General features: G+C 36.5%; 1 long non-coding RNA gene across 2 annotated transcripts in view; it reads right to left on the minus strand.

Annotated features, from left to right (window-relative positions):
* The window catches only part of LOC122351248, a 31387-nt gene extending 13076 nt beyond the window's left edge, over nucleotides 1-18311 (minus strand). For both annotated transcript variants that reach the window (XR_006251715.1, XR_006251716.1), the window contains exons 1-2: nucleotides 18188-18311; nucleotides 14379-14523 (exon numbers count right to left, since the gene is read on the minus strand). This is a non-coding gene — a long non-coding RNA (uncharacterized LOC122351248). The remainder of the gene's footprint in view (nucleotides 1-14378; nucleotides 14524-18187) is intronic.
* Between the last annotated feature and the right edge of the window lie 4731 nt (nucleotides 18312-23042).

Below are 23042 nucleotides of genomic sequence, written 5' to 3' on the forward strand. Positions count from 1 at the left end.
ACCATAGCATTTAAAGAGGCAAAAGTATTTCCAAGTTGCATATTTCATTGTGAGTCCCTTTAGCTGATTTAAGGGCCTTTTACATGGTACTCGACCAAGGCAACAAGCTTTGATTGCCATCTTGAGCATCAGTGCAATAATAGATTAATAGAGACACTGCTTCACCAGTTCAATGCTAGTAAATGAAAACGTTCCAACTCTTAAGGTGATTAGTGTAAGTATTATATTGTATGTGTTGCACATAAGTGAATTCACTGACAATAAAATGGCATTTATTTCTCTGTGTATTTCTGATCCATATACAAGTCATTGTTAAATAATTAGTGCATGCATTGCACATATGTATATATATATATACACATACATATATATATATATATATATATATATATATATATATATATATATATATATATATATACACATATGTAGTGCACATAATTATATATTATTTTATTTTATTTTTTAATGCAGTTGCAAATAAATGCAAATATTGGGTGATAATTGTAATTCATTCCTATGAAAAAATCTGAAAATATGATTTGAGCACTTTATGTTTGGAAAATAAATGTTTAAAAGGTTTGTAATATTTGCAAATGTTTTATTAACTATATTAACTATAACTACTAATATAATTTATAAGTATTCATGAAACCATGTGTTTCATGAATTAAGTGCATTTAAGAAACTAAATATCAGCATAAAAAATATTTATATATTTTTATATTTGTATGTTTGGGGGTTGATTAGTATTACCAAAGATTGGTTATTAGGAAGTAACTCATTCAGGAGTTACTCATCTATGGCTTTTCTTACCATAATACACCTAGACCTGGGATTGCTGTAAAAACTCGCCTTTGGTGGTAAAGTGTTTTAACCTAATTGGCGAGATATCTCGTCAATGGTGGGGAAAGAGTTACGAATGTTTTGCAAGCTTTGCATTGCAATAGAGAGCATATTGATCGCAACATTTCAATGTGGTTAAAACTCTGTATATAGTCTGCTGCTGTACCACCCACCAGTGACCTGACAAACTTTGTTCTGGCCTCAAAAACTAAAGTGTAGCTTGCACTGCTGTTATACAAAACGACAGAGGATTACTTATACCAGCCGACTGCACATGAATGGCACCTCGGCAGCAAACCTGACTTCATTACCTACTTTAAGGCTATGACAGTAAGTCTCGTCTTGACTTATGATGTCAGCCTCTCCTGGGCAGAGTCAGGGGCTATGTTTTATTCATCTGTGTGTAGCATTCAGCAGCGTTGTAGAAGAGTTCTCTAGTAAACACAGATTTAATGGGCCAGGCTCGTTTTTCGCTGTCTGGCAGGAGCAGCAGCGCTAGAGAAAACCATGTATAAGAAATGAGGAACAATGCTAGCCTGGGCTTGAGAACCAGAGATGGGGAACGAGAGGTGACTACAGGAATGTGCTGAAAGAGGAGAGACACACTCCTGGCAGTGTAGTATAGTGTTCTCATCTCAGCAGACAGAGCCATGCTGCTGCTTCTCAATGCAGTTTGAACATACCTGGTAACAGTCACTGAGTAGATGTAACATGACAAGACACTTTTTGCTACATAAATAGAAAGTTGTAGGATCATTTATAAAATGGACAGCGAAGTCCATCTACCAAATAGACATCTTTTAAAATGCAAACAATTACAAGTAGGCTACAAGTAGTAACCCAACAAGGTAATGATATTTTGTTCCTGAATGAATCAGAGTTGTTGAATGAGGCAGTGACTCACTCATAATGGCACACACTTGTTTAATTATAGAATTAATCAGTATGTCTGAAGAAATCGGATGACTGAATTATTCATTAACTTGGTCAAAAACATTTATGTCTTGACATTGGCGTATCGATGTAACTTACAAAAAGAATAACTTCTTACATGCACACCTAGATGTGGACAATATACTGGAAGTCATGACTAATAGAAAGTTGGAGATTTTAGACTTAATCATTTGCAAATTTTTTGTAGTTCTGGGCAACGATGAATCCAAAATAAAAGTTTTTATTTACATAATATATGTGTGTGTGTATTATATATATATATATATATATATATATATATATATATATATATATATATATATATATATGTGTGTGTGTGTGTGTGTGTGTGTGTGTGTGTGTGTGTGTGTGTACCCTTGAAATGGTAAACTCAAGGCAGTGTGCTTATTGTTTAAAAACGTGTTGGAACTTTCAGAAGATTTGATTCTTAATGAATTTACCTTGTAATGTGGAATCAAATAAAGTATATAATGTGTGTAAATAATTTCAAAATATACGTGTGTGTCATATATACACATACATGATAACATTAAATAAAAAAGCCATGGAAATGCAATCATATATATTCACACTTGATGTATTATATTGTAATATATATTAAAAATAAATTACTCATCATGATACTTGTTTTGTTCATATCGCCTTCCCCAAGAATTTGAGGTCTGACGATTTCTCTAAAAATACTAAAATTAGTTTAATGATAATAAATCTCTAAAACATGTTACATACTTCACTTTTTATAATTTAAATAAATGAAAGTGTTTTCCAGCATATAATTTTGCTGTTACTTGTTACTGTATCAGTTCAGAAGGTTCCTAAAATGATCTTTTGCATTGAAATGTGCATATTATACAAAAACATTTTGTTGCCGTTTAGTTTTTATGGGGTAAGATTTAATTGAGGTGTAATCTAAATGGAAATTATTTTTAAAGTTTTGAAATATTGAGTTCGTATTACTAAAACCCAGGCTAAAAAAATGCATTTAAGAATATTGTTGTTTTTTTTTATTATTATTTGTTAAACTTAGTTGGTGATTACTTGCCACAAATGTAGAAAAATCAGATGTTTTTTTTTATCCTGAAAAAAAATAAATTCTGTACCGCACATTCCGTGTGCAATGATGCAGCATCGCAGTGACTTTGCATATTCAAAAGGATATTTGTAAAAGTACGTTTATTTATATGGGTACACAACAAACATGATTTAGAAACTTTTTTTGTAGCATTACATATCACCCACACTGAATGGAAAACGACCTGCGCTAAAGTCTTTAGGTGGCTAAAGTAAATCACACTGAATCATGGAGCTCTGCAATCATGAGTTCTGACAAATAAACAGTAGAGGATTTGTGTTCAGGTGGTGAAAACTGAATAAATGGCACAAGCAAGCAGGAAAACGTTGATTACCCCGACAGATTCATATTCATAATGCACCGACCAGCTATTACTCTGTAAAAGTGATCTCAACGCATTTCTCGATGGCTGCCCTCATCAGCGAGTTTTCGGCGCTGTGTATCAAACACCAGCCCTGTGCTCTGCCCAACCGAGCTAGCAGAAGCAACAGCAGCCGTCGTCAGACGCCGAGCGCTACCGGGGGCGAGCGGGCCTATGGTTGAGCAGTGCATCACCAGGAACAGACGCCATACATCAGAGGAGCGTAACCTGTCAAAGCGTGAATGGGTTTTGTCATGAATGAATAACTACTGCAAATGTAGCGGCAAGGAGGAGAGCTTTACGCTACTAAGCCTTTTCATCTTCTCTGATCCAGGCTTTGGGCCAGACAGAAAATAAACAGAATCTTCTACAAACACAAAATCTCTGTCCCAAATGAAAATGCTGCGAGAAGGGATTTTTTCTTTCTCTTCTGAGACGAGGGACAACTGACACTGAGAGCGTGTGAAAGTGTGAAGTCTATTTTAACTGACAGTACGCCTATCTGCGTTGGGTTTTTGCGTGGTGACAGCCATCCCCTCTGGGCAAGTACAGCTGACTACAGTTGTGATTGTAACAGAAACATCCATTGGGTGTTTAAACCCAGTGAATAGTTTCATTCCTGAGGCGATACTTTAATTCAGTCTACTATAGTGGAGACACGCTGCATACAGCAGTTTTATATTATGCAGAGAGAGTCTGTGATGAAATTAATTAGCGCTGTTGACACCGTACAGCAGATTATGACCCACAGACCGATGCTTTGCCATCCTTTCCAAACAAACAAAAACAAATTAATACCAAAAAAATCGAATTCAATTAAAACACAAAACAACAAAAGTAACTGATAATAAAATAAAACAAGGGATAAGGTCGGTAAGAACAGTCTCATCAGTGTGGTTTATTTCACAGTCGAATTAAAGTTACGGTGATTTACGTTGCATCCCAGTTTGCATGCTTATGCTCTATTCTATGTCGTTTTGTACTCTAATGTGCGTTCACACTCAAAATATCACGCACTTCAAATACCCAGATGATGCACTTAATTAACTGAAAAATAAGTGTTGAATGTCGGACATTTCATGCGCTCATCTTTTGCAGCTTTAATTACCCAGCGGAGGGGCAGATGTATAAGACTGATGAAGAATTCGGTACATATACATTCGGTGTATAAGTGGCATGCAACTTTGGACTCTGACTGCAATTATTTTGATTCGGAGGGACTCCGGTGGAGTTGGACATTTTGGACAGTACAGTCGAATTCATGCTAGGTGTTAAAGAAAAATTAAGATAAAAAGATATTAAATGTCTTCCAAACTCAACTGATTACAGACTAGGGGTCTCGTTTAAAAAAAAAAAAATGTTGTGAATCGTAAATTTGATCTTACGTTCATCTCTTGAATATGCGTATGTTTGATTCATAGAATGAATGTACGAACAGAAAAAGCGCGTACGCCTCCCTTTCAGATGTGAAATCTATGAATCGCAAATAATTTGACCTTGTAAGCAACTGAATGGTTTCAGCTCTCTGCCTTGTAAATGACTCCTAATTAATGCCACTAACATAAATTATCACCAATCATCACGATTTAGAACGGCGAGCTACATTTTCAAAACCTCGCAATACTCCGACAATCAAAGGTGTGTACGTCTGCTCAGACCCTGACGGGACGCTAAGCACTTTTCTAAACATACGTGTTTTTTTTTTTTAAACTGAGCTCTGATGTGGCTAAGTGTATGCTCTATCATCAAATCTGCGCATATGCACGCTTTATAAATGAGGGCCCAAAACACAACTCTGACTTGGCTGTGATTTTTTTACATAGGTATTTCTTAAATAGTTATGATTTATGACATTTTTCTGTCATTTTAAGGTGGAAAGGGTTGTAAAAATATCAAAAATATACAATCGATATTAAAGAAAAGTTGTTCTTTACTAATAAATACAGTGGCGTTCACCTTGCTGTGACGAGGCAGGGAAGCAGTGGATTAAACAGCTCTTACTGTGAGAAGAAAAGAAAGAGAGATAGCAAGGACAGATTCCTCACCGCTATGCATGTATTTTTCCTCACTCCCAAAATACCTCCTGCTGCTATCCCATCTGCCTTGGCACTCCTCGACATGGCAGCTGGCACACAATCCCCACTAATATCAAAAAGGCAACAATGGATTCACTACAAAGAAAAGAGGCAAACTATAACTGTTTATAGGGATTGTAACTTATGGACTGTTTCACGTTCATCACAGGCCTTCAAGCCAACCCACTAATTCCACAAAGGGCAAGATGTTGGATTGTTGGTGCAGGTGATGGGAAAAACAATAATAGCTTTGTAGATTTTGCTCCTGGAGGGAAGATTAATACTTTGTGTTTGCTATTGAGATGTTCCTGGAACAGAAATAAAATTGTACATTAAGACATGTTTCTGCAGAGGTTAATACATAAAGTAATCCCGCTCTTATTGCTTTTTATGCGACAAAACATCAGCAGCAAAATTTCTGTGGGTACATGGTATTTATCAACTTTTGTTGCTATAGTATGCAGTACATGTAATAGACTGGAAAAATAGTGTAGAAAAGTTAACTCAGAAAGTTTAAACTACTTAGAAACTGCTATTAAATCTCAAAGAAACTTTTGATGTAGAAAGAGTGAAATAGTATGTTTTTAAACTGCGATAATCTTTATAGTTTAGATTAAATAAACTGTAATAAACTTAGAGTTTAAGTAATTAAAAAATCTGAATTGATTTCCTCCATTTTCTCTCTTATACTCACAAATATAAATAATAGAAAAAAAAAAGGCCTGGTAAACATAAGAGCTCTCGTCTTTTTCTTAACTAGATGTTCAATTATTCCTTCATAAAGCTCATATGTTCCCAACTAAATTTTTATGAGAACCATACCTCATGTACCTACAAACCTTCCATCGCCAGGGGCAAAAGTTAAACTCAGAGAGATCCATAAAAATGTTTTGGGCTTGTGTGATTACTGTTGGTACAAATGTAAGTTTCATTGGATTTATGGAGCCATTTCCCTGGAGTGTTCATTTCAACCTATATATAAATCTCCTAGATGACCAGCGCTCGGAAAGCTCCCGAGGACCTGCTCGACTGTTTAAGACTGATGCAAAAGTATGACAATACGACAACATACTGTAACAATATTATGGTAGGTGCATTTATCGACTCAAACTGCATTACGTCAGCGAAGGCTATAGATCAGAGCACAGCGAAGGTGTCTGCACATCATTGCTATGCTGTCTCCGTTTATGTGCAATGCTATTTCAGGTTTACAATCACAACCTCACATCCACTTGCATGCGCACACCTCACCTCTTGTTTCCCATCTCGATAATTAGTTCATTAATCACATTAATGGAACAACCCAAAACAAAAAAAAATATGTTCTCCTTTAGATTCACCCATAATGCCCCTTTATGCACAGAAGAGGGCGGCACTCTTCAGCTCAGTGGAGGGGAGGTGGGACACTCAATCTATCAATTACCTTATCGAGGATTCTTACTCCACTGGCGCTGCACCAGGACATTTCCCACAGGACATGATTTGTGAAAGTATTTCATTAAACAGCAATCAGAAAGCGCTCTGTGACAAGAACTGAAAATAAATTGCCATTAGTAAGGAATATGTGATTTCTTAGAACATATGCTAAATCTACATGGGTGTTTCTGCTTGGAAAACATTTTGGGAAATAATCATTATATTCTTGGCCGCAGTACAAAGTATGTAACCAGCCGTGTAGTACGACAACTTTAAGTGTAAGGAGCCAACTCTATGTAAATGCGCATTCAAAAAAGCACCTGATCAGACGGTATGTGATTTTATAATGCTTTTAATGCAAAAAAACACCCCATGTAGGCAAAACAGTCATGTGTTATATAAGTAATTAAATACTCTTTCGTTACAAACCGAAAAAGAAGCTTGGCCTTGAGCAGTCAGCTTTAAAATTAAATGAATACCCAGTCAAACACTGCCAGCATAATACTATATCGTATAAGGCTTAAATCATTCACATTTAAATATACACAAACAGTAGACCATGTACAGTATTTTAGTTGAATCTTGTGAAGCTCTGATTTCTGAGAGATGCATGGAGAAGCAACAACAATGCGTAATTCACATTCAATTCACTTTACGTACTTATTGCATATTAAAGGTTTTTTTTACACTGCTTTGAGGAATACTCAATTCTGATTGGTCAGTCGTCACATTGCAAGTTTGTTATTCCCAGATAACAACCAGTAAAACTAATAACAAAATATTAAGTTAATTAATATTAAGTATTACAAGTAAAATTAATGCATGATGTCATCCAAAAATTGTTTTGTATATAATAACAAACTAGTAAGATTTTTGTCTTAAATCGATATCTTTCATCGCCATAATTATTTTCTGTGGTGAAACTTTGTGTAATACGTGCTATGACTGCACCGTCTCCCTTAAATGTCCATCTAGTTTGAACTTAGCGCTTCCTAGCAACGGCTTCTTCACTGAAGCTTCAAAAATTTCGAGTCAGATCAAGGTTTTATGTCTAATTATTTACTTCTGTGCCAAGTAAGCGGGGTAATGTACTACTTCCGTGTAGTAAGCTGGATAATGTACATCCAGCAGGTTGTTATCGCAGAATAAAGCCAGACAAGCTTATCGGCGGCCCAAAGCACAGCGGATGCACATTATCCCTTACATATATAACATCAAGCTGATTCCCTGGCTCACCTGTTGTCCAGTGAGTGTGCCAGCCTCGGACGAAATTAGTTGTTGTCTGTTATTAGTTTTGAAGCCATATCCTATACGAATAATGTATGAGTTCGCACACACCTCTAATTCATTCTACATAGAAGAACACAATTGTTTTTGACAGTGGTAAATACATATTTAAAAATACTGCTCACTTAAGAAAATTCAGATGCAAATTCACTTTAAATTAATTCAGCTTACTCACTGAAACATTTTTGCAGCTGTCTCTTTAAGAAGAATCACTTGCACTGTGTAATCGAGACTCCCGACCACCTGAACAGAATACCATGTGCACAGCCACTGAATCATGTCATCGTGATATGCAAAACGACCTTTTGCACATGCAGCAAATGAGTAAAATTCAGGATGTAGAGCCGAGCAGCACTGATCAATGGGTGGGCTAATCTCTTTCCACCTCATTTCCCTTCTCCAGCATGCTGGGTATGTGCATGCAGAAAGAATCGACCCAAAAGAATCTTCAATCTGGAGATGATCTGAGCCTTTATCCAGGTGAGTTCTTAAACAAGCATGCTGATGAGCGAAGGCAACTCCACCACGGGAGACGTTCTACTCCACACAGTCCTAAACATGACATCACACCCAGAGCAGATACCTTCCCTGCGTGCATGTATAATTCGACTGCAGTCTCGCAGACAAACGCTTCATCTCCCTGACAGTATGCTTTGTATTTGATGCGCACATTGATTCTCGCAGGTTGTCCTCATCCGTTTGCAAGCCGTGTCTGGTCTGAGGTTCTCTGCTCAATGTCCATCACCTGTAAACTATACAAAGAACAGTAATTGCTTGTCTGGGCTGTCAGCTCAGCTTTTGGTGAATCTACACTTGCCAAGCAGATATTTACACACAAAATGAAATTACTCCTTTTTCAGTGCACCACTCCAGAGAGATGTAACTCACAGACCTGTCAGTCTGTTTGTGGCAAATTGTTTATTTAATCTCAAGGAATAATGTAGAGCAGTCGACGTTAAGTACTAAGAGTGGATTTTCTTCCCGCGCACAAGGAATCCTCACTCGTTTGCATCCTAGCGACAGCAAAGAAATCCCAAATGCTGAACAGTGTTATTTGTTCAGTCTTTTTTTTGTTATATCAGAATCTCAGAATCGCAGTGTCATATGAATAGTTTAATGGTGAGATTACATTGTGGTTAAACTCTCACTGTTCCAAGGCAGACTAACATGGTCTTCATGTGCAGTAAATGCAGAGAGAGAGAAGATTGTGTGATGTACATAAACCATCCAGGTCAGACTTTATTCCCAAGTCAACTACAAATAAAAACATTTTGCATAAAGACAACCAACGTATTTTAGGACCATAACACTTTCTAAAATTTGCTCTCAAATTCATTACGCAATGCATCTTTTTTTTTTCTCTCTCCACTCGCCAGGTTATAATTTCTCTATTATGCTGTTGTAAGGGTGTCACTATCATAAAGCATAAATACCATTATATGTACCATTGGTAGCTACAATATCAAAATTCACCCTTTATTGTGTTTGCATTATTTTGTATTGTAAACTAACAAAATCCAAAATTTTAAATAAAGCAATAAATCAATAAGAATGCATAAATTAGAGGCAGTACAGCCATTTTGTATAAATACAATATATAATTTTTCAAATGAGAATTACACTTTACCTTTTTTGTTTTATGACAAGTCTTACATTCTTTTTACGATGAAATACAGTATGACCCAGAAAGACAAGAAACAAATGTATTTCAATACAAATGATAATATTAAAAAAAGTGCACGTGAGGAAAAAAATAAGTTATTTTTTAGAGGTTTTAAAAAACATTTGGCATACCCAAAACTGTCCTTAAGAAGCCTTCTCTTCCAAGTATGTGAGGATATTGTCTTATATAAGATGATCATTTCAGATGATCTCTGAAAATGTAAAAATAGCAGCCAATATTCGCAACGCTCTATTTACTGACTAACAGCAATATTGAAGTCAATTTCACCACCACCCCAGGCATATACGCCTGTCATAGTGAACATAACTTTTACAGGGCACTTTTCAAATGGCACCTCCCCTGGAGAAATCCACAAGGCTATGAAACTCCTTTTATTTTTTAGACTGATCTCAGGTATCCATGACATTATCACTCAGCAGACCAGATACTTTAGTAAACAGACCAATCCTCCAGGTCCAGTGCTTCTGCATTATACCTGCAGACACTGCGGAGGAAGGCTGGAGTAAGTTCATAGACTTAAATCAGTTTAGACATCATATTCAGTGGTACGCAAATAAAACGCAAACGGCTGTAAGGGACAGGGATAGAATAGGTTCAAACTCCTTACAACAGATGGAGCTTAGAAAAGACACTGGAATTGAGAGGAGGAGGGAGAGGTCAAAAAGGCATGTGCAGTAGGTCAGAATGTGGCACAGCGGTACACAGTTCAGCTGTGAATTATGGGAACAACACTGCAGTCAGTACGCATTCATTCATCTTAAGATGGAGGTGAATGTGTTAACACAGGGATCATTAGACTGAAGACGGGAAGAAGATGAGAAGATTGTATGGCTCTTTCACACTGCACTCATAAGCAGCACGCAACAAAGTGATTTCTGGGTCTCTAAATTGAGTATTTCTTTTAATAGCAGCAATAACACATTTGTCTGATGAAACGTTTTTGTAGATTTGTCAATTTCTTTTTTCTTCCTATTTTTGGACTGGAGGGAAGGGAAAGTTTTAGTATTTTTATGTACATCAAGCTCTTTTATCTCAAAAGATCAAAACCAGTATGTCTTAACTAGTTTAAAGGGGAGCAGTAGAGAAAATGTAGGTCAGTGATTTTTCCCACAGACCACCCAATATAATTGTGTGTGTGTATTTTATATATATATATATATATATATATATATATATATATATATATATATATATATATATATATATATTTATATATTTATAAAATACACATATATATACATATATACATATACACATATACATACACATACATATACACATATATATATATACACATATACATACACATATATACATACACATATATATATATATATATATATATATATATATATATATATATATATATATACATACACATACATATACATATATATATATACACATACACATACATATATATACATATATAATGTATAATATAATATACAATGTGTTAGTTTTAGAGATAAAATGTAAACAAAATTAATATAAAAAAATGTAAATGTTTTCTATTATGACCATTAAATAATATTAGACATACTGTATAAACCTGAGAGAATAAATAAATCACATTATTATTTTATTTACAGTCATTTGGTTTTTACTATAATTTAATCAAATAACCAGTAATCACTTAAAGCTATTTTATTAGATATGACTAATAGAGTAAAATATCCTTAATTATTTCTGGGCTTTAGAAAGCAGAATAAATATGAAAAAGTTTTAATGTACAATCACAATTATTTTATTTACAGTCATTTGAGCTCATTTAAAAGCATTGCTGTTTGTTTGCTACTGCACTGTTATTTAGTTTTTCAAGTATAAAAGTTTTTATATATTTATTGTTTTTTTATTTAATATTTTATTGTTTTTCTACTGACCACATTGCAGGCCTCATGGGGGTCCCGAAAGCTTAGTGAGATATAGTGAAAAACACTGCAATATTTTCTTTGTCCTCAAGGTGGTGTTGAGTCTGTCGTCAGCATTCAATGGACAGCTTAACTCAAGCCTCCTTCCTGTCTGCAAACTTACAAGAGCAGCAGTAACCATGGTAACTCCTTCATAACCCAGGGCAAACATTTATAGGGCAATGGATTTGCTTGAGAAATACTAAAAAGAACTAAAATAGAACACAGCCATCAGAGAGAAGCATGTTTGCAGGCATTTGTAGGCCTGCATGGTAAAAACAAAAGCAATCAAGAGGTTTGATCACAAGGTATGTATTGTTTTCAGTTAATTTACTTGCCTTGCTCCTTCAACTTCTTTCTTTTCTCACTAAGCTTTGTTGTTTGCTTTGTTGTCCGCCTCCTCTTTTATAACTGCAATATTTGGAAGGATTTGTGAGTTCTGTGAGCACTGCCTGGGTTTCTCTTTCTCACTGGCAGTAATTTAGCATCACTGAAGCAATAGGGGGAGCATGCAGCACCATAACCCTCTCTCAGAGGAGCACAGGTGAGACAGGAGGAGAGCTACCATTACCCCAGGAAGAAAGTCAGTCCTTATTGTTGTCTATTTTGCAGCCTGACAGAGAACTGTCAAAGCTTGGTATGACGCATCTTGCGATAATACACCATCATTAGACCTGAAAGTTACACCAGAGGGAGTATTTCCTGCTGAAAAATCCAACTTAACATTACGGTTGTTTTGGAACATGGTAGATGGTTTCTAGCTGGGCATTTACTACTCCAAAAACCAGCTTGACTACCTTGAGTTGCTACGAACAGATGGCGCGTTGTTGGTCCTAGATCGTTGTCTACCATGTTCCAAAACTTTTTAAAAAGTGAAAATCTGCTGTTTGAGAGTGAGCGAGAGAGAAAAAGTTAAGAAAGAGAGATTAGTCAATGCCATATCCCACTAGAACAGTCATCAGTACAGAGACGTTACGCACCTTACATCAGTGAAATGATCTTGCTCATCAGCGCTCCTTCCACTAATGAGCATCCTAATTCATGATTGTATCACACACATTCTGACTAATGAGTCTAATTGCTAGTAAAGGAAGACTAACAAAGCAGAGCAAAGGTTTGCACAGGAAGACTTCAATTGCAAAGCGCTGCAAAAAACAACTTGTTTTACAATAGTGACGGTTAATGCTTTTTCACAGTCCATTGGCAAAGCAACAACAAAAAGAATGACCTTTCTGTTTTATTATGATAAAGTAATCATCCTATGACAAATGCTAGTTATCTATATGCCTTTCTTTTGCATTTATATACATGTATTTGACAGACAACTTAGTGCAAAGCAACTTGCATGGAATTGAAAGTATACATTTTATCTACAGAAAAAACTTTTGCAGGGGAACACACACATTTCTGGTACTTTTGACACTCACATGTCCAACACTGGACATCATTATGTACAGGGAAATCTAATCTTTGTGGTTTCACTTTGAGAAGTACTTGAAGAGATAATTCTGTTATCATTTACTCTCTCATGCTGCTTTAAACCACAAATTTTCTATCAAATGTTTTTGTTGAAGGAGTGAATATCAATGTAGTCCTACCAGGGTTATTATTGTTAAACAAACTAAATGATCGATAGTCATAGGTTTGTACAACTAAACTTTCTAAACCAGGTGCTTAAAATTTAGACAGCATCGTTGATTATAGTGGGACTGATCTGATTTTGATTTTGCTGTGTCATGATATCTGATTGTTGTTCAATTTCAATAAGTTATTAACCATTTATTAATATGCTTCACTTTGCTATGCATGCATGTCATTGCATAAACTTTCGTCATGACAATTCTCTTTGCTACTGCCATCCACAGACATGCTGGATGGCAGCAGATCTATACAGGTGGAGCTGGGGAAGGTGAAGGGTTTGTGAAGCATTCTGCAACTGCTACATCAAGCGCTAGCCAAGTGTTAAGCAGCAAGCTCATTGGCCGCTGACGAAAAAAAAAAATCAGCTTCACCATGTGAATGATGTAGTTATATCAGAATGAGTTGGAAACCATCAAAGAAGTATTTTTATAGTACAATGTAGAGAACCAAAATAGGTGCCAGATCAGTTGTTGCTAATGTTGATTGGTTTTTGCTTGGTTTGTGCTGCATGTCTGCAAAAGAAGATAAATGTTGGAATGGAGAGCTGAGCTGCAGTGATTTTTATTGCACGAACACCAGACATAATATCTTGCATCCCTTTGTTTCGGATTGCTCAGGAGAGAAAACAGGATTTGATATTATGGCAGTTCTGATACAAGGACAAAACCGAGAGCACTCTGTCAGAGTTTGACCGTAATGAAGCACACAGGGGTAAATGATTGATGTCAGGATAAATTAAAGCGCAATAGAAGGACGTAACGCACTGTTCAGACTGACATTCATCAATTTAACCCTAAAAACTTTCAAATGGCAATTAAAGGACTGTGGAACAGAGAAAAAGAAAAAAAGGCCGAATTCAACGTACAGTAGCCATTTGTCAGGAAGACATGTCATCAGTTTATCAGCGCGGATTAACATGTCATCACCTTTGATTTATCTGCAGATGCGAAAAGCAATAACATTTCATACCCCTCATTTTGTGGGATAGCACTGGATTTCTTTGACATTTAAACATCCAGCATTACCACAATATGCTTGGCAATAACAAATGAAGCTTGGGTAGGAAACCAGGGTGATATTATATTATGTCACTTCAAGAACAAAATATGGTATGAAGCCTTGGGGAGCCTACCTTTGGATGGATTGGCATTTCTATGAGTGTCTGGAACACTTGTTGGCTCAACCAGTCGCTGAAAGTTTGTCATTTCAGACAGCAATTCTCCAAGGGCGCAGCCATTCTGCAAAGACACTTTCACGGCCTTTTCTTCTTTCCGCACCTAAACGAATGATATAATATGTTGAAACTCATCTGAACATCTGGCTTTTTTTTGACGTCACAACACACTGTCATTTACATTTGTGCATTTGACAGATGCTTTTATCCTAAGTGACTAACAGAGAATTCAAGCTAACAAAGTAATTCATGCGGTTCTTAAATTCCCTGCGAATCCGACCCATGAAAGAGATAAAGGAAGAGCTATCTGAATATAGAGACAGACTTGCACTCCTACGCAAAGTCATGCTGGGATAGTAATGTGAGGAGACAGAGAGGGAGATTGATACTGTCGTTTGCCACTGGACGGGTGGAGGACAAAGCTTTTATAATGAATTGTGACACTTCAATTAGCCCCTCCAAGATAAACAAAATAACCCTCTTGCCTTTTCAGTTTTATGGCTAACTATCACAACAAATTATAATGGGACCATAAATTGTGTACAAGGGCATAATTTCTGTACTCTGGCACTACTGATTCTTGGAGAAATTAGGGAAAAAGTGAATATGTGCGAGTTGCAGCAGATAGATCTCTCTAGTAGTAGCACAAGCTTTAGCGGACTGTAAATCCTTCATTAAAAGATAGTCTGTTCCGAGACAGCTCTCAGCAGGACTGTCTGATACCCATGGACTTTATAAGTGAGAAATCAGAGCCACATGGGAAGTGTTTTTGAACATTAGTTAGAAGTATAAATAAGCATACTGAATACGAGAAAATCAGACTGGATTCACAGCCAGAGATAATTCGATAAATACAGTTATTAGGACCTAGTTGTGAACAAATATTAGAAGTAACATTGTGTTAGGGCTGTTGGATTCATCATTAATTAAATCAATGAGTTTAATCTTTTAAATCTGTTAAAAAAAAAAAAAAAAAAAAAAACTTTCTGCTCATTTCATTGAATCTGATTATACTATTAGCATCACACTAGAGTTTCGATATTTAAAACTTGACTCTTCTGTAGTTACATTGAATACGAATACTGAAGGAAAATGAAAAGTTGCTGAAAATGCCGATATGGCTAGGAACTATTCTCATTCTGGCATAATAATCAATGAACTTTGCTGCCATACCATGGGTGCAGCAGGCAGAATAATATTACACAGCGCCTGAAAATGCTGGGAACTATTTTCATTTTATTGAGAGAGATGCTAATGGTCTAATCAGATTCAACGATCTATAATAAGCTTCAGCTAAAGGTGCCACTGCCAGACATGGAGATCGACTGAATGGATTTGTAAAATGGTAAAAATGAGTCTGTTTTCAAAAATTGTGAAGTGTTCCTTTAAATTAAATTGCTGAACAAATCATTTGGGAGTCGTTGAACAAATGAAATAGTTTTTCATGTCAACAAAGTAAAAGGAATGACAACCTACAAAGGTCAGACCACTACAATCACAGCCAATCAGATGATTTTAGATACTTAAAACAACCAACGAGAGCCCATGACGGGTGGGGCTACCTATTAATGTATGTTACTGTAACAAACAAATTTACATGTCTCTTGTCTCAGATCTGAGATTTGCATAAAGCAGACAGCTTAACTCTTTATTTTGTCATGTCTGTTTAGGACACAGTACAACCTTATTGTCCATTTGTTCTGAAAATGTATTATTTATTAGCACGGCATGAAGCAGTTATTTTCTATGGAAGAGTAAACAAAACTGTGTGGTAAATTGTGCAAAGCGTGGAGCTAAGCATGTCTTCAAAAGCACTAATGATCCACGAGCTCCAGCTCGCACTGAGATGCATGATTGTGTGTTTAAGCTGTCTGTGGGCATATTTATGTAATAATGCTGTATGTGTGTGCACCGCCATTAAAGCTACGGGCTTGTCTGACGCAGGGGTAATTGGAGGTACAGTTATGCGATGAGAATAAAATAATACATCTACTGAAGTCTGCCTGTAGTTTGGATGAGAGGGAGGGAAATGAGGATGATGTATCATAACCAGGGGTGTGAAAAAAAAAATCTTCAATAATATGAGGGGGCATATTATAAACCTTATCAGATTGGCTCATGAATATTAATTAGATGACTTACAAACTATGGAACAGATTGAATTTACTTTCACTCACAATCTTGTTTTTAAATCTTGTATTAAAAATCTGGGATCCCAAGATTTAAATGTTATTTCAGATAGAGGCCAAGTCAACATTTCAATAAAAAACCTAAACATTAGCTATACATCACCCCTCAGTGCAATCCATGCTTATTTGACATTAGCAAAATTCAAACATCAAAAACGTGAAAAATGAGTGGGGAAGTCTAATTTTTATATCACCCACAAAGGTGACACAAACCCTCGGTTTCCTGATTAGACAAAAGTTTCACAATATGAGATGATAATGTGTAGGGAAATTAATTAACTGATTTCATGGTTGATTTAATTTTTCAGATTTTTAGGCTAATTTGTCACAGAGTGGCTGGCGAGGCTGAGCAGAATGAAAATGAATTAGTTGCTGACATCACACATCCAATGCCGTCACTTTGTTAGCACCACAGACGCAAACATGCAGTCAACACAGCAGTCAGATGACTGTTTATGAGCGGGAGCGACATGCTAATGATGTGCATTAGTGGCCCGCTCTGGCTCTGGGCCTAGTCATAATGGCTCCGATCCTACAATTACTGGACATAAGCTTTCGCTCTGAAATTACTGAAGCCACTTTGCTTTAGCGAAAGGCCATAGGCGGGGAAATGTTGACTTGAGACCCAGCGCCGAAGCGGTTTTTATGGCGTTAAAAAGCCAATAACGCTGTCAGGGGACATTCGCATTCATCCTGCAGGGATATTACTGCTTTGAGGGAACTCCCAAGAGTTTGCTTTAGGGTGATGCTCATTTTCTAAAGGAAAACTGGACCAATAAGGCAGAGAAAGAGTGGGCGGCCCTCACCCAGCACCAGCCACCAAGCTGTGAGTGGAAAATCTTCCATCTTTGACACCGCTATCCCTATGGAGGGACTGCAGGGAGTCATATAGATATGATGGAAGACTATATTTACCAGTATTGGGGAAGCTACTTTGAAATTGTAGCTTGAAATACCACACTCACCTCATAACCTAGAGTAGTAAAATGGCAGTAAAACTAATCTTTTAAAAACAAAGCTACACTATAAGCTATTAAATAGATCTAATAACTACAAAAAATATGATATCAGGGAATGCAGAAATGTATATTAATAATGCTTTATATGCGTTACGACCCCGCGTAGGTCTAGGGGTACAGAATAAAAAATAAAAAAAAGACCGCGCGTACAGTGTGTAGGACAAAGAAAACACCGCAAACTAAAGTGCAAGATAATGCTTTTATTTTTGTACTTTTTATTTGTTTTTGTGATTATTAAACACTGAAAATTTAGAGGTGACAGAGCAAAAAGAAAGGCGTATATACACGTGTACACTTTTTACATTAACAATACACGAGACGGAGGGAACGGGAAGAAGGGACGAGGGCGGTTTTTAAATCAAAGAAAATAAATCAAAACAGCCTCCAGCTACTTAATTTCCCCTAAGCTATCTACCAACAGAAATATATGGAAAGAAAATGTCTTCCGCGTCCGAGACGCCGTAACTTGAGCACATGGGGTGGCACGCGCCCCTAACCTAATGTACTGTAAAATGGCCGATTCCTACGTGTTGTAATGTATGTCACGTGACGTTCTCACCTGTCCACTTCTCTTCTAACACAAAAGGCGTGATGATTTACAGCATGAGGGAAAAGGGAACGAAAAAATAATAAGCAACAAAATACGATATACGACGCTATCGGAACAAACAGCGAGAACGGACAGCAACAAAATGGGAGGTGGTCTGACGAGCTCTTTTATTTGAGGAGGTCTTGAGCGATTGGATACTGCAGAATGTGAATGAAGATTGACAGGTGACAGGAACCAATGACCGGTGACTAAGAAGTTAAAGCGCGAAAGAACAGATAGAGGGGGGAAAAAACACTGCACAACACGAGCGCGTAACAATCCGGCACAGACAATATATCAACGCGTAGAACTTATAAATGGAAATACATTTTAAACTAAACAACTACTAATAATCATAAGTGTAACCTTTATAAACAGATAAATGCTTATGTTACAGCCGAGTAAAAAATGTAACTGCTCATTCTGACTCATTAAAATGAATAAATATTTGAGAACAAGTTTGGTTATTGGCTCTGTTGCAAAGTTGTGTGCTCAGCGTGAGAAATACATCAATGTTATATCACATTCCTTTTGGACAAAATGCTTGTTAAAGTCCACGCTATTTTTAAAGCACTATCACACTACTGAAAAATATAGTGAAGATTAGTAGTGTCACTACTTTTAGGTAGTTACTTCCCAACACTAGTATTTACAACACATATGTGTGAGAGAGAAAAAGAAAGTGTTTGGCTTCCTTGGAGGATTGTTTTGGCTCCAGCATGTGCCATTTTGGCTTTTTTGTGAGGATATTTATCTATAGCCATGAAGGCATTATTAGTGGAGTTCATGACTGAATATATTTCCCAGTGCCTTGCATTTTTCATTGTATAAATTTCCATTCATTGCTTATTCTCATGGGATATGTGTGAAGACATTCTCTGGACTGACAACTATATTCAGAAACTTCTTGGAGCTATAGCAGCTGATCTCCATGCGGCAAGAGGAGAGGTGATAAAGTGGAAGAGAAAGATGATGCTGACCCAGGATGGCTGAAGGACCTTTGGGCTTCTTTCTCCTCACATGTAGCTGTCTCTGCAGAGATATGTCTCATCACCTACCTGCAGCACGGAAGGAATGACTCATGAAAGAGCTGTTTGTTTGGCACTAACGGTTGTGAAGGCCACGTCTTGCATTGTTTACTTGCCAGGCACCAGGGAAGCCCTTTGGCTTGATTTTAGAGATATTACATACAACTTTGAGACTAATAGTGGATCGAATGTTTAAAAGTGCAACTATCAGATTATGTAGAGAAGAACTTAAATGAAATGAAAGCTTATAATCACTGACATGATTGCAATGAGGAAAAAAAAACGTCAAGAGGTTGTATTGAAATATGGTTTGACAATTATTTCATATAATTATTATAGTTTTCAAAAATAACAAAAAAAAAAGTAGAACACTTGAATGCAGTATGAGTCTGGATAAAATATGCCTGTTAACGGCATGTAAAACACATTTCTGAGGATTTGAACCCAAACATAAGGCGACAATAATAATATTAGCAGAACATAATTAAAAATATACAAATTATAAGTGTGACCGCAAGTGTTTAAAAATACAGTTCAGTACAAATACACCATAAAGATACATCATAAAAAGCCGAATAAAAAACTGAACACTGATGAGAAGCCTTTGAAGAATGGAACTGATAGGCCTTAAAATCCCAATCAAATGCTGCTGATCATGCTCAGAGAGACTCTCAGCTCATTTACAAAGCGCAAATGTGTGAGCTTCTTGGAAAAAGCCATGGAACAATTACACAGAGAAAGAAAGATGAGGCAGCAAACGTCTGAAGATCAGATCACTTCAGACTGGAGCAGCACAGACAGGCTTCGCAGTAATTACCAAGACAAACATGCAAACGCACGTCCTGCCACGGCTTCGCATGATGGCTGTATCCTGATTGCTAATTGTGATTAAAAGCAGCACCTGAGGATGGAGCTGACCTGGAGAATGATCCTGTTGTGGGAGAGAAATAATTGGGGTAATTTTCTTCGCTTTAGCTGTTCCACTTAAACAAGCCTGCATTTTTTTTTTTTTTTTTTAAGAAAGAACTATGAACATTTCTAACGATGTTCCCTTCATAAAAAGGAAAGAAAAGAGTCAAGAGAAACAAGTATTCGCAGGAAAAAAAGCTGAAACACAAAAAACAGGCGTTGTAAATTGACAGACGATTCTGTAACCACAGTTTACCTCTGTTGCAGCTCTCCAGGTGTGATGAATAAAATGAGACGGGCATCATTCCTTATTCAGCCTAATGAGATATTGTGTTCAACAGAATCTCTCCCTCCCTCTGCACTGAAAACCCTCTCTTTGGAAATGTGTGTTTCAAAGGCTCAGTGAGAGTATGTGGAAAAGGGCTGCTGAAGCTGTCAAATGTGATACCGGAGTATGTGGCATAACATCATACCAAATTTATAGCCATACTGTATGCATCATAGCAATATCTGCAGAATGTATACGCACCGGCAACTTGCTTATACCGGGTTGGACCTCTTTTTGTCTTCGGAACTGCTTTAATTCTTTGTGGCATAGATTGAACAAGGTGCTGGAAACATTCCTCAGAGATTCGGTCCATATAGCCCATGATTCAAATCTCCCATTTGAAGGCCATGTGAGTATTGCAAACTAGAGTTCCACAAGTCCTCTTTTCACTCTGTGTAAAGGACGTCTTGCAAGATAAGATATTTGTCAGTGAGCTCAGGATCTGTTAACCAGCAAACACTTCAGCATGATCTTGTCAGTCATCTCTTCTTATTTTTGACCTGGCTGTGATCAGTCAAATCTGACTCCTGCAGCTGTTTTCAGATGTAAGTTTGGTTGCCAAGTCTGCGTTTTTTTTGGGCTACTTTTAAACTGGTGCCATGGGTTAATTTTTCCCAAGGGACTTAAAAGTAAATATGGCATAAAATCCATTTGATTAAAATGCCTGTATTGAAACATTTGGCATTCAACCTGTAATAACTTTCATGGTCCTTTTCATTAACTGTTCTCTCCTGGTGGAATGACCAGCCCAACTCAATCCAAGCCCTTAAACTTTTTCAAAAAACAGCTGAAAATATATTTCTATCTTCTTCATATCACCCTCTAACTTGCCTTTTTATGTATTATAAATAATTAACTTCTTACACAGACATTATCTATTCTTCTTCTGCTCTATTGACCCGTTTTATTTAGATTTATTAATTTTATTTATTAAATTAACATTAGCCTCTAACACCATCACTCCCTATTTTTTTCCATTCTGTCTGCATTTTTATTATTATTTATTATTAATCAAAAAAAAAACCTTGCTATGTATCCACCTTTTTCCGAAATATGCAAATAAGCCTATGGGTAAGACTTCTGATTCATTATCAGCTGTAAGAAAATAATGTAAAGAATAACAATGTGCATTAAAAGGTAAAACATTTTGCATTACAAACCAGTGTATTTATAATTAAAATAATAGACTAAAATAATGTTAAAACACATAATATTGCAATATCAAGCAGCAAAATGAGTGGTTTTGTACAACTAAAAATAGCTGGAATATTGTAATATAGACAAAATTAATGAGCCTATTTTATATGAAATGCGCCCATTCTTATATGAAAAATAAGGTGGATACTGTTGGTTGAAACCCTGCCTCCTTTTGTCTTTTTGAAAACAAAAACATGGTCACCCTTCGTGAACTTTTTGTTATATTCACTATATGATGGTAGGCTGCGGTGTTTAAATGGTGCTCAGTTGGTATTAAGGAGCCCAGAGTGTGCCGAGAAATGATCCTCCACACCGTTATACTACTGGCACCAGCCTGAACCATTTATACAAGGCAGGATAGATACATGCTTTCATGCTGTTTAATGCCAAATTCTGACTCTATCATCCAAATGCTGGAGCAGAAATTGAGACCAGGCAACCCTTTTCCAGTCTTCTATTCTATTTCCAGTCGTCTATCCAATTTTAGTGATCCTGTACAAAGTGTAGCATAATGTTCCTGTTCTCAGCTACCAGGAGTGACACCTGGTGTGGTCTTCTGCCGCTGTAGCCCATCTGATTCAAGGTTTGATATGTTGTGCATATTTGAGTTACTGTTGCCTTTGCATCAGCTCAAACCAGTCTGCTTATTCTCCTTTGACCTCCAGCATCAACAAAGTATTTTCATCCACAGAACCGAATATTCAATATTTTTTTGGACCATTCCCTGTAAATGCGTATTTTTTCTCAGTGTAAGCCTCTTAATAATTTTTTTTTCCACTATGTGAGCTCCATATTATCTGAAGATATATGAAGCTTTTATCTGAATGATAAAAGCTTCATATATCAAATACTCAAAACATACGCAAACTTTTAGGATTTCTTTTCTTTTTTGAAATATTAAAGCTTCAATCAACTATATTTCACGGCAAGCTTTACAGAGCAAAACCAAGTAGTTCTATAATACCATGAGATGTTATGTGACTAATGGCTAAGAGATGCAGGAAAAATTACATCATGACACACAACGCTTCACTAGTGACTGTCTTCAGCTCTGATGTCAACAGAAGGCAACAGGAAGCCTTTCATGATTTTATGAGGAGCCCTGAAAAAGGTTTTCATGCTTTTAAGTGCACTGGTAAAACATTTTATATAACATAATCAAATATTTGTTATTTATATATTGCTTTTTCAATTTGTAAATACATTTGAATGGCTGTCAGTGGAGAAATATGTTTGTGGCTGCCAGGTGATTCAATTATGATATCTAATAGCAGGGACTATGATGAGGTAGCTATGATGAAGTATTTTATTGTTGCCTTCTTGTAGTATCTTGGAGAAATAAGGACTGAATTTTGAGTTATTT

This window comes from Puntigrus tetrazona, chromosome 9 (assembly GCF_018831695.1).
Source record: "Puntigrus tetrazona isolate hp1 chromosome 9, ASM1883169v1, whole genome shotgun sequence".
NCBI lineage: Eukaryota > Metazoa > Chordata > Actinopteri > Cypriniformes > Cyprinidae > Puntigrus > Puntigrus tetrazona.